Source organism: Malaclemys terrapin, chromosome 14 (assembly GCF_027887155.1).
Source record: "Malaclemys terrapin pileata isolate rMalTer1 chromosome 14, rMalTer1.hap1, whole genome shotgun sequence".
In the NCBI taxonomy this organism is placed as follows: domain Eukaryota; kingdom Metazoa; phylum Chordata; order Testudines; family Emydidae; genus Malaclemys; species Malaclemys terrapin.
The window spans coordinates 7327733-7348081 of NC_071518.1; the positions used below are offsets into that span (position 1 = coordinate 7327733).

At 42.4% G+C, this 20349-nt stretch overlaps 1 long non-coding RNA gene across 1 annotated transcript; it reads left to right on the forward strand.

Annotated features, from left to right (window-relative positions):
* Positions 1–312: 312 nt before the first annotated feature.
* Positions 313–19768, forward strand: LOC128848556 (uncharacterized). Its single transcript, XR_008447068.1, has 3 exons — positions 313–392; positions 8644–8756; positions 19220–19768. It is a non-coding gene; the product is annotated as an uncharacterized LOC128848556 (long non-coding RNA).
* Positions 19769–20349: the final 581 nt, after the last annotated feature.

The window sequence follows — 20349 nt, forward strand, 5'->3', positions numbered from 1 at the left end:
TGAGATCTAGTTTGCACCCAGGTTTCCAGGGTTAGCCCACTGCACCTCCAGGAGTTATTCTGGGAACGCTCCAAGGCCTTGTGTTATGCAGGTCAGATTAGAGGATCACAGTGGTCCCTTCTGGGTTTAGAATCTACAAATCTTGTTCCTGTTTTTCTCTATTGGCTGGCTCTAAAGCTTCCTGAAATCTGACCCTAACGTGTTTACATTCACTTTAAATACTAGGCCAGCTCGTTTCCCCTAAAGCTGTTCCCATGTCTTCTAACAGTGTTTCTCGAATCCTGCTATTGCAAAGGAACCAAGTTACAGCCCCGTGGCGAAAGAAAAGACATACAAGTTACTCAATCTATAATGCAGCAGTATGGAAGAAATTTATGTTTGATGGTCCACAGGTATGTTTGTTTTGACTGATGCATATGAATCAGTGTCTGGTTTGCATCAGATTATCACTGTGAAATGGGGTTTAACCTGATTGCTAATTTGCAATGTGTTTATATGTGGAGCTGAAATGAAGCGCATATAAAGGGGTTGCCACATAACCACTTAAAAGTTTGGATGATTACTAGATTAAAACCATTTATTGAGACCTGGGAGAAGGAGTTTTATGGGGAAATGAGCCAGTGCTATTTAGAAACTGAAACATTAATGGCCTGACAGTGGCTAAAGTGATCGTTGTTTTTGCTGTAAAGATTTCCTGGACAATTAGCCATCTCTAGATATCTCTGACATCTACTCCTCAACATGTGACAGCAATGTAAACTCAACATGTTAAAGACAAAATTGCCTATCTTTCCTCCGAGATCCTCCCCTTCCCCTCCCATCTCCATAGCTGTCAGACGCTCCACCACCTTGGTTTCATTGTTGAATCCCATGTCTCCTTCTCCCTCTTCCCCATGGATAGATACGGTCACTAAATCCTGCTGGTTGTCTCCTCAAAATATCTCAGAAAATCCATCCATTCCAATTACAACCCCCCTAGTCCAGGCTTCATCGTGTTATACCTTGACTGTTATGAGTTCCTGCTCTCTTTTCATCCTGACACTCACCTAGTCTTCCCCCTTCCAAACTAGCCAGTACTTGAAGATGATCTACCATAGCAACCAATTCGGCCCCCTCCTATGGACAAAGAAAAGAGAGTTATCCAACACAGAAAATGTCAATATCAATTGGAGAGCTACAAAGCTGGAAATACGGAGACCATATACATGGAAGAGTGGAACAGGTGCAGGTGTGGATGTAATATGAAATGCTAAACAGGGAAAAGAAGAATAATATAAATAACTGAGCACTCTTCATTAAAATCTTTCTGTTTTTGCAAACTTCTAACTGCCCCATCCTCTTCATCTCTCTTCAACGAATCAGCAACTTGCTTGTTGACAATGGAGTTGGCAGTTCTCCATATGTAGCCAGGATGGGGAAAGCTCTCTAGGAGGCCGAGGGATGTTGGGTAAAGGTTCTGGAGGAAGCCCAAAGCAGCAAGAACTCCAAGGGTGAGAAGAGATTCGAGCTGGGTGCTGAATTGTGGAATCAGAGGTTGTACTAAACCGAGGGCTTCATTTTCAACTAGGTGCCCCGCTGCCTCGTCCCCGTCCCCCAAAAGGCATCCAAGCTTTTGCCCAGGGTATTTGAAAATGATGGCCCTAAATTGATATACAAATGTGGTATAAATCATGGTGATTGCACCCACGTTTTTATGCCTGCCAGGGAACATCTGCTTTTAAAGAGCTGGATTGTGGCTCACAGAGGGGAGGGTTAAGAAGCTTTCTCTATCTTTGTGCCCCTAATGGCTTTCCACAAACTTGGTCCCTCACCTGAGTGCAGGAACTAGTATCTCCTCGCACCCAGAGGGACACAAGCCACTCTAAAGAAGACCTGTGAGTTTGCACTCCCCCAGCAAAGCTGGCTAACTGTGACGGGGCGTTCAGTCTACATCCACTTAAGAGGTGTAACACTGGGCATACACCTCCTACACCCTGGGACACTAGAGCAAGCATCATGCCTACCTGAAGGCAATTCAGACCCATACGGGCACAATCTGTCCCACAGGATTTTGATTCATGCGATCTCTGCTGAAAGACCCATACACAATAAATTGCATCACCCTTTATTCACTTTGGAAGAGAAAAGGGCTGAGTCAACCCCCCTAGATTTTAAGGAGTCTAGGTATTTAAAACTTGATCCCTAGACAGCTAAATTATTGAACTCACCTTTTGGCAGGTAGAAAACTCTTTCATCTCACCTTTTAGTGGAGACAAACACCAGTATTTATCCCATTCTTGGCTTTTCCACTTCATTATTCCCACGCAATCCTTCCTGCTTCTGAATCACAAGTCAAAAGAATTTAGGTCTGAGCTCAGGATTCTGTAAGCAAACCAACAAGCTGCCTATTAACATAGCTGGAATATATCCCGAACCTTTCATCGCTCATCTCAGGCTATCGACAGCACCCAGTGTTTCCCACTACATTATTGATATAAATGTGTTATGCTCGCCCCTCCCCAAACTGCCATATCTCATTTCTTTGTTTACACAAACTGCAAAGTTCATTAGAAAAGGCAGAAGTGGAAGGAAATGTAAACATTATATACGGGGGGAGGGATAGCTCAGTGGTTTGAGCATTGGCCTGCTAAACCCAGGGTTGTGAGTTCAATCCTTGAGGGGGCCATTTAGGGATCTGGGGCAAAATCAGTACTTGGTCCTGCCTAGTGAAGGCAGGGTGCTGGACTCAATGATCTTTCAGGGTCCCTTCCAGCTCTATGAGATAGGTATATCTCCATATATGTAAAGTAATTTGCCAAAGGGGGAGGGAAATCTCTTCTGTTAAGGTTCAAATACAGTGGATCTTAATAGGATTATTCATATTCCAATAGCCCCTAGAGCTGTCATTGTGCTAGGGGCTGAACAAACATATAGAAAGAAATAGCTCCTGCCCCAAAGTTCTTACAGGCAAAGCGTGGGAGGGCAAACCGGCACAGAAAGATGAATGCCTTGTCCAGGGTCAAAGCCAGGAATAAAACCCCTGTCTCCTGAGTTCCAGTCCAGGGCCCTATCTACTAGAGCACACTTAAAAAAATGATTTTCTGTTGTTGGCAGATACCGATATAAAGAAGTTATGTATACATTGCATACCAAATCATTCTCAGATCAAAACCAGTATTTCACTATGCAGTTCTCTGACATGATCCTTGGGGGGACTTTTTTTGTGCTATTAAATAAACACACAGGGGTTAAGTTCCCTTCAGGAGAGAAGATGTTGATTTCATTACAACCCTTGACTATAAACACTGTGTACTGTAGCTCTGACTAATTGCTGGGTGTTATTGGCAGCCGTAAGAGTGTGCACATGTGCCAGGAGATCAATTCAGCTTCGAGCTTTGTGCCAGCGAGTGAGTTATCTTCTTCTAGCGTGATTTTATTTCACTTCTTAATCTTATTTGTAAATGTGATCCCTTGATGACACAATATATAAGACCTTGGCTTAATGCACAAAATTCATGAGATGAACTTGGAAGGGTGTCCAAGATACATAAGTTATTTTAAACATGAGTTTAGAATCTTTTTTTTTTTAATACCCACTCAGGGGATTGTCATAGGACATGAATGAAAATATGTTATTTTCTTCATGATTTAAAAGCAGTAGGAGAGTGCGACCTCATGGATAGAGCACTAGACTAGGAGTCAGGAGAGCTGGGTTTTATTCCTAGCTCTGCCACTGCACTGCTGGGTGACCTTGGGCAAGTCATTTTGCTGCTCTGTGCCTCAGTTTCCCTATCTGTAAAATAGGGGTATTTATACTGATCTCCTTTGTAAAGTGCTTGGCAATCTGCTGATGAAAAGAGCTAGATTTTATTTTCTAAACAAAAAATCCTGTTCTTCAACTTTCCCCAAAATATTCCTAGATGTAGTAATTTTGGAAGTTTCCTCTCCTAACTAGAGTTTGGTCAGCTTTGTTCAGGTAAATGTCTGGTCATCACAAAGAACTGAAGCGTAACCTTGTATATCTAGTTAAGCATGTATAGGAATCGATTGGGTGCTACTTTGTGGTACAACCTTAAGACCTAATCCTGCAGACATGAATAATTTTACTCAGGTGAGTGGTTTCATTGAATTAAATGGGACTACTCCCCTGAGCAAAGTTACTCAACTGACATGCTTAAGTGTTGATGGGTTCTTTCCCTAGGGGTCAGTTTGATCTCACTTATGTGGATGCATATCTAATACAAACACTTTATGGCCCTTGTGCATCTCTAGCAAACAACCCCCAAAGCAACATTAGAAGATAATAGACACACATGAGAACTGCTACTCGCACCACATGGGGGAGAACAGTGCGGCCGTAGAGGATTTTGGTTAGTGCAACCCTCATGGACTACTGCTGGATCTTCTGAGGATGATAATCTCATGCCCTAGGGTGCATCACTTTACAGTAAATGACGTGAGTGATATACACAGTGATCAAGCCCATGAATCAAGCCTGTGCTCTGACATTGCACGAAGATATATCATTACAGCCACCATATGAGCCCTAGTATTTCCACAAAAGAGAGCATGAGAAAAAGAACTTTTTATGCCTCTGACCTTGATCTAAATTTGCATTTCCTTTGAGCGGCTATTAAAAAAAGGAAAGTTTGATATCTTTAATGTTCATGAACGCGAGCAATTGATAACACTTTCAGAGGCCAGGCTTCAAGCCAGGGCAATACTGTGTGAGTCTCCCAATGCAGCGCTGCCAATGGATTTCAGCCCTGCTGGCTAGATTGCAAATCCCCTGCTGTTTACAAATGCAGGCCACCCTTCAAGCCAATTGTTTAAGACTGTGTTGAGTGTTGTGAGCTGTGTTCTAAGTATGATAGGAATAAATGCCCATCAGGGACTAGGCTAAGGGGGGAGGGATAGTTCAGTGGTTTGAGCATTGGCCTGCTAAACGCAGGATTACGAGTTCAATCCTTGAGGGGGCCATTTAGGGATCTAGGGGCAAAAATCTGTCTGGGGATTGGTCCTGCTTTGAGCAGGGGGTTAGACTAGATGACTTCCTGAGTTCCCTTCCAACCCTGCTATTCTAAGTTCACACAGCTCATTTCCTTCGGCCCTCAGGTAGATCTGAATTCAGACCATAAATAAAAGGCTAGCATATTAACCCTTTCCACCCACTAAAAGGTGTTTTTATTTTAAAGGGCAGGGGGAACCAAAACAATCCAAATCCAAATTCAGATTTGAGAGTAAAAAATAGCTCCTGCAGCTCTTATCAGAACGCCGTGGATTCATTGTTCTGATTTTATAAATACGCTTGTATTCCCCTTGACCGTTTCCCCACTCCTGCCGTATCTTCCCTTCTATGTGCCCTTGGCTGGTTTCCACCTATTTCTTTATGATGTAAGAGAAGATAAGCTGCTGAATTGGAGGCCTTATGAACATTTGACAGCTGGGGAGTCTGGATCCTAAGACAGAACGATCATTCAACAGAGACCTCCATGATCACCCAGAAGGAGGCCCCTTGAGAGCTTTTCCATTGCTTGGGCCAGTGTGTGAAGCACTTAACACTATCAGCTGAGCCACAGGATGGGAATGTTGTGTTCTTGCCATCCCCAAAATACAGACTAACCAATGAAGTTTGAACAAAGCCCTTATAACCTTCACTGCATCCGTACGAGCTGTTGGCCAAACACACAAGAATTAATAGGCTTTTTATAAACTACTGTCCACTGAAGGGGGAGACGTCTGAAGGTTATGAGAGGGGAATGGGAGTCTGGAGTCTTGAAATCAGCCATGATTTTCCAAAGTGATTGATTAGTGTTGTGGGGTGCCTGAGTATTTGAGGTGCCGGCGTGAGACACTTTAAAGTGACCTGATTTTCTGAAAATGCTGAGGCCCCAGCCATTGAAGATAGAGCTCTTTTAAGATGTCTCAAAATGGATACTTGAAAAGGATCGCAAATCACTAGTTACTTCTTTGAAAATCTTGGCCCATGGACTCTGTTCCTAACTCTACCAATGAGTCACTGGGCATGTAACCTCTATGTGCCTCAGTTGCCTTTCCTAAATACTTTACAACCCTACAAATATTCCCCTACCTCACCCAAGTATTAGTCCATTAACATCTGTGAAGTGTTTTAAGTATCTTGGAGGGAATGTGCCAGACAAGTGCAGAGTGGTGTCCCATCACTGTAGCATTTCTCCACAACCTGAAGTGCATTCAGAGGACACAAATTGCCATCAGTATTTTCTACTAGAGATCTAGCAAGGCTACTTTTTTCAACTCTCTCATCATCCTACCGCTCTGAGGTAGGGCCGTGCTCTGTTCCCCACTGCTCAGATGGGGAACTAAGGCCCAAAGAGACTTGTCCAAGATCACACAGAAACTCTGCAGCAGACTGGGAACTGAACGCAGGTCTCTGACATCCCAGGCTAGCGCCCTCACCACTGGACCATACTTCCTCCATAGCTCTGCCAGCCTCCCCTTCATCAGCAGCTTTCATCAGCAAAAGGGGATTAAATTCAAAAGCATGAGTTCATCTCCTAAAAACTCAGCACTTTGTACTATTGCCAATGGGTCAGCCACTTCGCCAGGGGAAACTTCCCTTCCAGAAACATGATCTTTTGAGATGGGGCCAAGAAAACAGAAAAACAAATGATCAAAAACATTGCCTTTGAAAACTCTCCTTCACTGCTCAGATCTGTTTCCAGTCTTGTCCTGTAGGATGAGGACTCATTTAAGCTGCCTCTCCCATGCTTGCTGGGTAACTGCTGCTGATCTAAAATCTAAATGAAGAGCAAGTAAATAAACAAAAGTCATTTGGCTCAGAGATACACAGGGTGAGACATATTTCATTTTTCATGATGATGCCCCAGCTTGCTTGCTTGCTTTCAACAGGACTGTGGCAATGCAACTCCCCCCAGTTTTCTGCAGCTGTAGGCCTTGAAAATGTCACAAGCTCCTCGTTCTGAAGAGCTCCCCAATGGAAACAGGCCTTAAAACTGTGTTTAGTTCTCACAGCCTTGTGGAAGGTGTCCAATAGTCCTTTTCTAACTATTTGTCAGTGTCCCTGGATAACCTCAGGGTAAGCTTGATGCTAACCTTTAAGGAGGGCTGGGCCAGTCACAAAGTTCTAATCCAGGTTCAAACATGCCCAAAATTTAGAGTGAGGAAAGGGGTTCAGGTTTAGGTCAATATTTACCTTTTAGACCTTGTCTACACCCGAAGAGCTGCTGGCATTGCTATCCTGGTAGAGCTGTATTGACTAGCCCTCCTCGTGTAGATGCAGCTTATACCAGCATAAGAGGGCTTCTGCCCGTACAGTTTATACCAGTCCCTTGAGAGACCTAAACTATACCAGCAGAAGCACTCTTATCCTAGTAGAAGTGCATCTACGTCATAAGAACAGAAGAATGACCGTACTGGGTCAGACCAAAGGTCCATCCAGCCCAGAATCCTGTCTTCCAACAGTGGCCAATGCCAGGTGCCCCAGAGGGAATGAACAGAACAGGTTATCATCAGGTGATCCATCCCCTGTCGCCCATTCCCAGCTTCTGGCAAACAGGGCTTATTCCTCCATAGCTATGTTGGTTAATAAATCACATCCCTAACTCACATAGTTATGCCAGTAGAAGGTTTTTTGTTTTGTCATGGAACTGGGCTGCAACAATTCTTCTTGCTTCCCTCAGTCCCTCAAACATTCTGCCTCACTACACTGCATGAAGTGGCCTGTTTAGATCTGCCGCTATCTCTGGCAGTGGGACTATCATGTTCTTGACAAAGTAGAATAACAGAAAATGATTCTAAGAGAATCAGTAGTAAAGAGAAAATGAATTTGAGGGAGTATTTTTTGGGGTGGGGTGGGGTAGGGGGGTTGCAGCATAAGTCTGCAGGCTCCAGCCATCTTTCCTCTTTTCTTCACCTCCAAGTCTCCATGTTAAGGTGATTCTGCCTTCTGATTAAAGAGGAGGGGTCACAGCTTCTTCTGGACCCCACCAATCCTTGCTGACGCATCTGATCAAAACATGTGAATGAAGGTGCATCCTGAGCATTTGTCATCTGCCTTGCTCCTAGCTCCTGCTGGTCTGGTGCTAAAGGGGAGCTTTCAAGAGAGAAAATAGAAAATCTGATAGATGGGGTAAGGGCGGAAGCGGCTATTATATCAGATAGGGCGGAATGAAGTTTGAAAAACTATTAGGGCAATTTTAAAGTGGAAGCTGGCAAATCTGAGGTCCAACACATGGGGAAGATTTAATCCTCAAGCAGAAGAACGTAAAACGGATGCTGTTTTAATATAAGTTGCTTTTATCACACACAGAGAAAAATAGAGGGGGGGTTTCAAAAGAGTTGGCCTAACCCTGCTCCTACTGAAGTTAGTGGGAGTTTAATAGTGACTTCACTAGCAGCGCAGTTAGGACAATGCTGAGCTCTTTTGAAACTGAACTTTGCCCTGCATGTTAAAACTGAACTTCGTTAAAGCCCCAGAGTTTTTTTTTTTTTTTTTTGGTTTGTTTGTTTTTTGCTTACTCTTTGGTGTCATCGCATAATCCTCATTCTGGTGGAAAAGCTTTCTCAGGTTTAGTGGCAGTAAAGGCAGCGGAAATGTGTTATTCCTGTAGTGCAATAATGTTTTCCTAATCTCAGTATCTTTTTAAACATGTCCACATGTAGTATGCTTCCAGAGCATTCCGGGTCCAAGTCACAGCTGCAGAGAGCAGTCAGAAAGTTTGAACTACTGGCACATTCCAGCCATCCATTTCCCCTTCCTCAGTATTCCTGGAGAAGTAAGTAATGCAGACAAATTGCTTGCATGCTCCTCTGCTTGTGGGTGATTTTTCATGGATTTTGGTCTGATTTATTTTTTCTGGGAAGAAAGCAAAGTGCCTGGACCATGCAGAATAGAATCTTTGTAAAAACACATGCTAAGAAAGATTGTGCCATATGGCAGAGTTTTGCTACCTATCACAAGTGTGTGTGTCTGTCTGTCCATCTGCGTGAGGCTCTTTACCTCAGATCTTTTAGTCTGGATGCATCTAGGTTTTCTAATACTAAGGGCCACATTGTGACTGGCAGAGGGTATGAGGGAGGGTATGGGGGAGGCACAAGGAACTTCTTCTAGTGTAGTGGTTCTCAAACTGGGGCTGTTGCTTGTGTAGAGAAAGCCCCTGGCTGGCCGGGCCGGTTTGTTTACCTGCCGTGTCCGCAGGTTTGGACGATCGCGGCTCCCACTGGCCACGGTTCGCTGCTCCAGGCCAATTGGGGCTGCGGAAAGCGGTGGCCAGCAAATCTCTTGTCCCGTGCCACTTCCCGCAGCCTCCATTGGCCTGGAGCAGCGAACCGTGGCCAGTGGGAGCCGGGATCGGCCGAACCTGCAGACGCGGCAGGTAAACAAACTGGCCCAGCCCTCCAGGGGCTTTCCCTAAACAAGCGGTGTCCCCAGTTTGAGAACCACTGTTCTAGTGCAAAGGAGCATCATAATCACAGACCCTGAGCTCAGGGGACTTTGCTCCCAAAGGCTGAGGAGAAGACAGGTCTGTGGCCTAGGGCTGGCCCTTGAGTAGAGTGGACATGTTGGGACTAGTAGGATGACAAAGACTTCCCAGTCCTCTAGTGCGCCAACCTGCTTGTAGAAAGACTGTCCCTTCCCAAGCTGCCCCACCATATGCCATAAGAAGGGTCGGTGCCTGAAAAGCACAATTTGTCCCTTAAGAAAATAAAATCTTACAAACATTCTGCTCCTTTCCTATCTGATGCCATTGCATCAAACAGAAATGTCATGTGATGAGTCAGAGCTTGGCAGCATTGGTCAACAGAGACCAATCAGGGCCTAAGTACAAAAGATGTGCTTCCTCTTTAAGGGTGGTGGACTGCAGGCTTGCAGCCAGCCTTCCTCTGAGATCCCCTCTGCAGTGTGTGTTTTGACCTTACTATTCTCGCCAAATATGCTCAGCTGAGTCATATTAACAGCATCACCCTGGCTCACTTTGCATACATGGACACAATCGGAGCCATGGCTTCTTGCTTTAGTTGGAGCCAGCAGCAGGAGTCACTGCCAGAGACAGAAACCCATGCTCCATGAGTGCAGTGCAGAAAAATGGCTGACTAAATCAACTGGGAGGCTTTTTGTGGCAGGTGAGCGGGGGCACACCCCAGGGTGTCTTGCTTGAACTGAACTCAGCATGATAGCAGGTTTGGGGAAAGGTTTGCTTTTTTTTTTTTTTTTTTTAGAAGAAATATAGCCATTCCATAAGCCTGGCTGGCTTTTGTAAAGTAATAGAGATGTAGGGCCAGCTTCTCAGCGGGTGTCCGTCTTCATAGTTCCATTGACTTAAATGGAGATATGCCAGTTCACACCAGCGGAGAATCCAGCTCTTTATTTCTAAATAGATTAAGTTGCTCTCTCTCTCTCTCTTTATACATGACCTGATCTGGCTTACACCAGAGAAAATCAGGAGTAAAACCACTGAAGTCATTACAGTCACACCCTTTTAAAAAAGGTCAGCTCAGAACCATGGCCCTTAGACCTATATTTTGTGCAAGATGATTGAAATGTTAACGACGCACCACTCCTTCAACCAAGTTATTTTTTTCCCAGCAAAATAACAAACTCCTAAATCAGGGTACATCTCTGTATTTATTTCCCTGCTCTGTTTGTTATGGGGAAGTCCTGATCACAAAATTATGACCTCTCCCCTCATCTCATCTTTTGCAGCCATGCACAAATGAAGACTGATCAATAACAACAGATAAAAGCTAGTCTTGGAAAGAGGAGACTTTAGTGCTGTTATTACTGGCCTATTTAAATCACTGGCTCTGTTCCCTGTTGCTTGGAACCATTTGCCCTGAGAATATGCTACTATGATAAATTTTATGGCCTCTGCTATTCCAAACGTTTTCTTAAGTGTCCACTTTTTTTGTTGCTGTTGTGTTGGATGTTCCACTGGAGTGGTACATAGAAAATGCAAACTGTTTTGTGACTGCAATAGGGACATAATAGTAAATGTTAAGCTTCAACCAACCCTGTGCCTTGTTGTTCAGCCCTTCCCAGGGCCGGCAAGATCATAAGAGGTTAGGTAATGTCAATGCTGACATTATCAGAACACCCTGTGGCTTGCACGGTGGGATATTGAGTCACTTTGCTGTTGACACGCTGGTACATGTGAAGGGCTTCTTGGCACCCTTTCTCAGGTCGTGCAGGTGACTCGTCCAAGTGAGTTCCGCTGTGAGTCCACAATGTAAGTGTGCAGCTTTGCTCCCAGTTGGGTGCATCGTGAACTACATGTCAGGACTTTTAACTGTAGTCAACGATAGTGTCTGGCTACTGCCTTGCATCAGCATGTCTCATCACATGGGCTATGTGAACCAGCTCATAAATACGGCCACTTATATCTGCTAGGAACACAGGGTTTAGGTCTTACTGTGCTTTAAGCTGCATTATGCAGTGTAGTTGCAGTCAACTCAGTCCCAGGATATTGAGAGACAATGTGGGTGAGGTCATATCTTTTATTGGACCAACTTCTGTTGGTGAGAGAGACAAGCCTTTGAGCCACACAGAGCTCTTCTCCAGCTCTGGGAATGGTACTCTCAGTGTCACAGCAAAATGCCAGGTGGAACCTATTGTTTAGCATAGGTAGTGAGCACATGTTGTAAGGGACCATTCAAGGTAGAGTGGCCCATTAATACCTCTGCAGTCGTAGGACAAAAAGAGGGCATTAGTGGGCTACAGATTGTTGGTATAAGCCATAAATCCATAAATCACTGTTCAGTCCATGATTTTTAGTGTTGAAGAGAATTATGAATTTAAGCTCCCGGGCTCACCTTTTGAAAGTGTTGTGTATGATGAGGACTGATAGGTCAGATATAGCGTGATTGCTTTGTGAAAAGTGTTTGCCCACAGGTAACAGGGTGCATTGGCAGTAATGATAATACATTGGCAGTGAGAGTTGTCTATCACTTGGATGACAGTGGAAAGGACACAATAAAACTAGCTTGAAGTGTGATTTCATTTCCAGCTTTAACACCTCTGTCTGTTAGAGTTGGGCAAGAACCAGGTCATATTATTCTGAATATCCCCAAACTTTTGATGGTACAGATAAGAAATGAAATCCAGATCCAAATCACCCGTGGTTTTGCAAAACCAACATTTCACAGAAATAAAAGCCTCCACCTTGTGCCCATCTCTGCTCCTTGTTTGAAGAGCTCACACTAATCTGTTCAGACCTTTCTTGGATAGGGTGCAATATGGATGTTGGCATGAAAAATTAATTACTAAGACACAGTTGATGGACCTGTGGATTTCAGCACACCATTCTCTCTGATATTGCCCCATGTCCAACCAACAAAATTTTCCTTGTGAATCAAATAAAATATATCCGATACTCCATCCTGCCCCCAGTTGCCTTAGAACTAAAATCCTATTATAAGTGAAGATGAGCAGGATCAACAAAACCAGATCGCATCATGGATATTGATTTTCCCCAAAGCTTAAGGGTGTCCAGATACATAGATTTAGTTCAAACCCATCTCTATTTGTCATCGGCTAATGTTGATTTCTCAAAACAACTCTCTACCAACCATTTTAAATGTGTTCTGAGAGTATTTGTAGATGCTTCAGGCCTGATTCTCACAGTAAGTCTACACTGCAATCAGGAGGTGTGATTGCAGTGTGTGTAGACCTACCCACACTAGTTTTGATCTAGATTAAACTACCTTGGATAGCTCTATATGTGCTACATCCACACCTCTCAACTGCAGACATATCCTCATTTATGCTCTGACAGTGTAAAGGAGAATCAAGCCATTTATATAAACCCTAAAGCTATTTGCTTGTTGAAAAGGCAGATTGGAAATGCCTTACCCCTTCTCTGCACTTTAAAAATTATGGTGAATAACTTTTCTGAAGTTTTCTTCTAGATAACTTCTTATAACATTTTATCTATACACTTCTGAAAGCATGATCACTCTTGGACATCTACAAATCTGTGCTTAAATACAACAAGGAACAAGATAGAGATTTGACCCAACTGGTACAATGTTTTTTTTTCTTAGGCTTAGATGAAAATATAGGAACTGCAAAAGTATATGGTATGTGCTGCCATTCTGAGCCCAAATAGATTTTGGAACATCTATTTATATCTCATAATTCGTGGGTCTCTTAGGCTGACACTATATGTCAAGATTACACTTAAATCTGTCAGATACCACCTCATTTGTCAATCACCACATAGCATTTCGGTTGTCAAATAGTGCAAGATGCATGTTCAAGAACCAATCAAACGTTTGATGCAAAGAGAACAAACAGCTGCTCTAGTGAATAATCCTGTCAGTACATGGATTATAGTCCTCTATAATGCACTTACCCCGTAGGACTGCTGTCATCTACCTTCCAGGGTCAGAGACATGGTACAAATTCAGTTTTCATGATAACAAATCCCTCTCTATAGTTATATTTAGGCACAATATCAAGAATTCTATTTTTTCCCCTGTGATGCAGATGTTGGCATTATAACCTTGATCATAATCATTCCTTCCACACCAAGCGTGGAGACATGTTCATAAAGGCTCAAAGCATAGAGCTTCCTAGGAAAATAACAAGAGCTGGACCCAAATTGGAAGCAACATTTGAACATTTTGAACTTTAATGTAGTTTGGAACTAGGTGCAGATCCAGTCTTTACAGTTCAGGCCCATGTCCATATTAGGATACCTGTACCAAATTTAGTGGGGGATCAGAATTCTGAATCTGAGTACTCCGGGGCTTTGGGAAAGTGTAGGATCACAGTGGAGTCCAGCTCAAGCCTATCTTGAAAAGCAGCAAGACTGAAACCTGAGTGGTTTTATAAGTAGAGCTGGGCAAAATTTTGCTGCTGAAACATTTTTGGCTGAAAAATGCAGATTTGGATCAACTGAAACATTTTGTAATTTTGGCTGAACTGCGCTAAATTGTTTGGGTTGAAAAAAGAAGCAGAAAATTCTGGAAAAAAATGAAACTTTTTGTTTTGACGTTTTTGAAAGGAAACGTTTCCATTTTTCCATTCAAAATGTCTTTTTGTTTCAAGTTTTATGGCAATTTTCTTTTTAAAAAGGCTAGACACACCCCAAAATGAAAGGAATCATTTCATTTGACTCAAAGTGAGAACTTTCTGACTTTTTCATTGAAATATTAAAAAAAAAATTTGTTTGAGTTGACCAAAACTTGGGGGGTGGGGGGGGGAAAGGAGCGGCAAAGATGGGGGGTTGGCCACCAAACCAAGAAATCAGTTAATCACACAGCTTTAGTTATTATGTCTATTAAAATAACTGATTGAGGCCACGCTCCAAATAGCCTTCCCCCCATTATGCTAGGATCTGCATGGACACATGAGAGACAGACCCTGCCCCACATAGCTTTAAGTCTAAGTAGACTAGACCAGTGGTTCTCAAAGCTGGTCTGCCGCTTGTTCAGGGAAAGCCCTTGGCGGGCCGGGCCGGTTTGTTTACCAGCCACGTCTGCAGGTTCGGCTGATCGCGGCTCACACTGGCCGCGGTTCGCCGCTCCAGGCCAATGGGAGCTGCGGGAAGGGCAGCCAGCACATCCCTCAGCCCACGCCGCTTCCTGTAGCCCCCATTGGCCTGGAGAGGCGAACTGCGGCCAGTGGGAGCTGTGATCGGCCGAACCTGCAGACACGGCAGGTAAACAAACCGGCCCAGCCCACCAGGGGCTTTCCCTGAACAAGCGGTGGACCGGCTTTGAGAACCACTGAACTAGACAGAAAAATGATGGGAGGAGAAACAAAGACCCATAGAAATAAAGTGACTTGTCCAAGGTCACATAGCAAGCTAGTGGCAGATCCAGGACTAGAATACAGATCTCAGAGTCCCAGAGCAGTGCTCTAACCACTAAGGAGTTTGTTTGATATACGACCTCACAATTTGGCCTTTTACACTGTACATATTAACCACTGAATACATGTTCCTTTTTGCAAATTGAGGGAGTGAATGAATACGTATTCCACTTGGTTTATTTTTTTATTTCTGTTCAGGTGTCTTTTTTCACTGTATATATAGTTTTCTTCACTCTCTAGAACTGGTAATGTCCATTTCAGGCAGAACTGTCTTCAGAATGATGCTTTCTCATTCGTTCTCTCTCAGACAATATAAATCATGAGGCAGCATCTAGCAACCATCAATCTCGCTATTGCCAGCACGAATTCCAATAGAAGGTACTGTCCCAAATTATAGTATAGTTAAGGTCAAATTCTGCTTGCAAATACAGATTAGACTTTTGTTGTGCAAGACCTTATGGGGTGACGGTGGTAGAATGAACAGGGTGTGTTCTATGGGTGCATGCTGAACATGAATCTATGTGGAATCCAAATCTTCAGACATGACTCAGCTAGATACGTGGCATGGCCTTGGCTTGTAGTTTGTAGATGAAATTTCAGTCCGCTGGAGTTCCACACTCTTTCTTGGGCTTTATCACTTGCTCAGTGTTGGGGTCTATGTGGAGAAACTTTCAGTGATCTAGTTTTGATGGTTTATCTCCGTGTTTTCTGCCTTAACTAGATGCCTAGTGAGCATCATAGCTTCTTTTGGAACATTTCCTAGTCTGGTCCTTTCTCTATTGAACTCACACAGTTGACCGGGTGATCTTTTATTTTGGGCGCCCAGTGTTAGTAGTGCTGGGGAACTCCATTAACCTGAACAGCTCTCTCAATATACTGTGGTCTTCCATACCCGAATCGGAGCAATGTCGCAATAGGCAAGTATCTCAGTGCTCATTGACTGTTGTTGCCAAAGTAAGTGCCATCACGGGACCTGCTGGCAAGCATAATGGCTCACCATGAATGGTCCTGGTAGTGGCTGGTGACTAGCATACTGAAACACTGCCTGCTGTGATTGGACATGCCTAGAGCCCTCTAGAAGAACTATCTCATTGTGCTCCTTCAAATCTTTCCTTAAAACTCTCCCACATCATGATGCCCCCACTACAATTTGGCAGCTGATGTGCTGTGACCACTAGAGCAGCTCCAAAATTTGTTGACAAAACTTTTTTCCATAGCAAAATACTGAAACGTTTGTTTCTCCAGGCTTATCGAGATGGTGCATTGGAGGGGTGTAAATTTTAGTGCACATGTGGCATACTAACTGGCCTGCGTGACCCCGTTGGCATGCACTAGAAGTTCCCTAGTTTTTAATGGGACATCATTAAAAAATAATTTAAAAAAGTAAGAATTTCCATTGTTTCAATGGAGCAAGATGAACATCTAGGATCTGGCCCATTATTCATATTTCAGAAACAACAGTTTATATAAATATACACACACACATAATTTTAAAATAATCCCCTATATGTTGCTGATACACCATGTTCAATGAATTTTAACACTACCAAGCCAATTAAAGCTGGGAATTTAGACCTAGATTCAGCATTGAGCATTAAGTCCCATTGATTTCATTTTGCCTTAAGTAATATCATAATAAAGTTAGTGGTTTGTTTTCATGTTCATTCCAAAGCATTACTACTTTTCAGACTACACCTGGCCCCTTTGAAAAACACTTTCCCACTTCAAACCATTTGGTCCACAGTCTGATTTCTGCATTATCATGTAGTGCACATTAGGTTACAGAAACACATTGTAAGTGATTGCTGTTCAGTTAATTTTGTTTAATGTGAGGTCTCTGAGGAAGCAGATTGTAACAAGTTTCAAGAAAGTAACTTAAGATGTATCAATATTATTTTTCATAATAATTACTAATCCCTTAGGAAAGCGGAACAATGTTTGAATTGGACACGTGTACAGATTAAAATTTAAACCCACATTTTGTTTTAATTCTGTTGATTATATCTTGTTTGTTAGCTGCTCCTAACTACTTCGATCTGTGATGCTTAGCGTTCTGGAAATGTAGGCTATCTTTTGTTTTAGTAGATAGCTCACTGTCTACATACACACCCAACAGCTGGAGGGACTTCCCTCCTACTGTGAAATGTATAATCCCTCCCAGAACAAGGATTTCTTTTCCTTTGCATTTGTTGGGTTTTTTTTTTATTATTTATTTATTTATTTGCATGCTGATATGTGATATCATGTTACATTATTGTATCTTGTCAAGTCGCTACATGATATGAAGCATCTTAATGCGGTGGAAGACGTGTAGTGCTATCTGATGCTAACATCTGCAATAATCCCTTCTGTGGTTCCTTCCTCCCTCCCCCCGTCCCAAATATGTTCAGTGTGTTTTATGCAATAAAGTGCAATCAATCAACCCCTTTTTTTGTCGTTCATACAGCATATTATGTTACCTAGACAAAAAGAAAACAAAATTTGCGTACATGAGATATCAACGGCTAGGTCTGCTTAATAAAGTTTGAGCTGGACAGTCAGTTTGTGCATCTATCCAGAGAGTTGGTTTAGGACACAAAATTCAGATTTCAAACATCCTAAAGTTTGGTGGTGTTCAGACCTGAGCGTTTGATTTTTCTCATTATTGCCTTTAGCTAGCACCCATTTAAATGAATAGTAAAACACCCATTGGCTTCATTGATGCAGGTTTTGGTCTCCCTGTAAAAATTGAGGCCATTTGCAAAATTCATATCCAGATCTGAATGTGGATTGCAAACCACCAGAAAGTTGGGGTGCGGGTTTCCTTGGATATGAGCTTTAGTTTCAGGGTTTAGGTTTAGCTGCAAGGTTTATATTTCCCCGAGATTATGGCTAGTCCTTAAAATGGTAAAATGAATATTTCTACCAGTGGTTGTACTTCCTCCTTTGTTTCCTTTGGGATGTGGGGTAATCTTCTATTCATGGGGTCAAAATAGACCTAGAGCATCTTCTCATTTTGTCTTTTTAAAAATATATATTTGCTAAAGTTAGACTGTTTCCCAACTGGTCTTGTGGGCCAGTCTACTTAGACTGTAAACCCTTTGGGGTGGGGACCAACTTTTTGTGCCGCCTTTGTGCAGAATCTAGAACAATGGGGCTCTGGTCCACGACTGAAGCTTTTAGATGCTACAGTAATAGAAATAAACATTTAATAATAATAATACATTAATTGTAAGGCAGCTATTCTAGCTAACAGTGGTTTACTCCTTGCACAGCTTCAAATTTATTCTAAATTTGCCAAAACTTCCTTTCAAAGAGCACTGAAATATCAGTTGGTCAATGATATCTTCCAGTCTCCCTAGAACTGAACATGTAAGTGAAGACTGATGTGACCATAAAGACCAGAAAGTGAAGTAGAGAACCGGGTTGTTTGTTTCTGAACAGCATGGTGTAAGTTTTTCATGTCAAGTAATTATGGACTTAATTTGCTACTAGGACTGGATGTTGGACTTGCCCAAAGCAGGAAAGTCAGAGAAGATTGTGTGCCATATCAGTAAAATGATCCTGTAGTGGATTGCAAGAACATAGGAGGGCTTCTTACATCTCATGCTGAAATGACCATCAATGGATGAAACAGGCTTTAGACTCCGGATCTCTGCTGTCAGTGGGTCTTTGGGAGTAGGCTCTGTCTTGTATATGCAATGTCTGGGAAAGATCCCCTCCACTTTCTACACCAAGAGTCTGATTTTTGATTTCACATCAGTTTTATACTCCCGGCATTCAAGTGATTTCAATATACTTCTGATTTACACCTCTGTAAGTGAGATCTGGATCAGGCTCCGTGACTTTGGAATCACTGAAGTCGAGACAGTCTCCAGGGAATCCATCCAGTGTTTACAATAGATCCACTTTATGCCAGACAGGGGCATTTTGGACTGCTTAGTCTATTCTATGCAGAAGACCAGTCAAACTGGTTGTACTAAAAAACCTTGTTTATTCTGTTACTTTTACTTGGCTCCCAACAACCAAACTCCAATTGATGTAGTGAGCCAAATGTTCAAAGGGTCTTATTTTGTGAGAGCAATTTTGTTTGCACAATTATTAGTGTGAGCTCAATTGCATGCACAAGTGATTGCATGCACAATACTAAAGGACACATTTTGAAAATGTGGACCCCAGTAATTGAGTGATATTGTAAATATGAGATTTAAAAAATGTTAAAAGGGTTTCCAAAGCAAACACTCTAGCACATTTATATGCTTTGAAATACAGCTGGTCAGAAATTCCAAAAAGTGAAATCTGTTAGACTGGAATAATTTCCCAAGAGAAGTATTGGAAGTTTCATCACTTGAGTCATTCAGCACTGGACAAAGAACCGGGGGAATATACTCTAGGGAACAATCCTGCATTCGATGAATTAATTGATCTTTCCATTTCTAATTTCAGTGATTCTACAAAAAAGTCCAGAGGCATCTTATCTTTCTTCTTCTGTATGTTCCCGTTGGCAACCTGGTTGGCACTTTGGATATGTTTTTTCACTTCTTCTGTTTATAAGATATACATATTAATCAAGGGGATTTTCATGTGCCAAACCAAAAGTGTGCAGTGTCAAGAGCAACCTGATGAAACCAGTCACAGGAGTAAATTAAACAAGAACAAGAGAGAGATTTGGACCTCTTTTGAATACTGCAGCCCAACAGCCAAGCAGGAAATAAGAAAAAGCACTAGCCAGGCAGATCTACAGAGCTAATTGAGTCCAAATGAATGTCAAGGCTACCAAGCACTTGTGAGTGGGGAAAAAAAAATTGGGTTTGGCTTGTGTACACAGAACCTATTTTATGCTCACTTTGGGCCGGGTTCACTAGGGTAGTACAATGGTGAATTAGACCAGGTATTTCCTCCAAAATTGTTAAAGTTTGGCATATTGTTTACATTACTTGCTATTTCAAGATTACAATAATTATATTTCTTTGTGTTTGATTTTGAAACTTTACAGTCCTAGTCCCTGATCCTCTGAATACAATATAGGTGGGTGCATCCCCATTGACTTTGTAGCCTTGTTAAATAAAGACAACAGAAATTTTCCACGCTTAACATGTTTATTGATTATCACAGGTTCTTTCCCAAGTAAGCTACATAGAAGTTTCCTTCAAAAACATCTCTTTCTTTAAGGAAGTTACATGGTCTGCAATAGTGAGTTATACCTTGAATGCTTACTTTACATAAATACCAAATAAGTATACTTATCCATCAAACTGAAGCCCACCAAAAACTATACTGAATAAATGCTTTTAAGCCAAAAGGAATCATTAGCATGCCTAGGCAAATTAAGAAGAAATAAAGGGAAGAGTACAAAGTTCATGGAGCACCTCAGAAGGGTATGGATCTAATTAAATCTTCAATGAGAGGAAGGATGCTCTAGTGAGTAGGGTACTAGCCTGGGACTTAGATGATCTGGGTTCATTTCCCTGCTCTGTCCCAGTCTTCCTGTGTGATCTTGGGCAAGTCATTTAGTCTCTGTGACTCAGTTTCCCATCTGTAAAGTGGGATTAATACTTCCAGTACCTAAATGCATT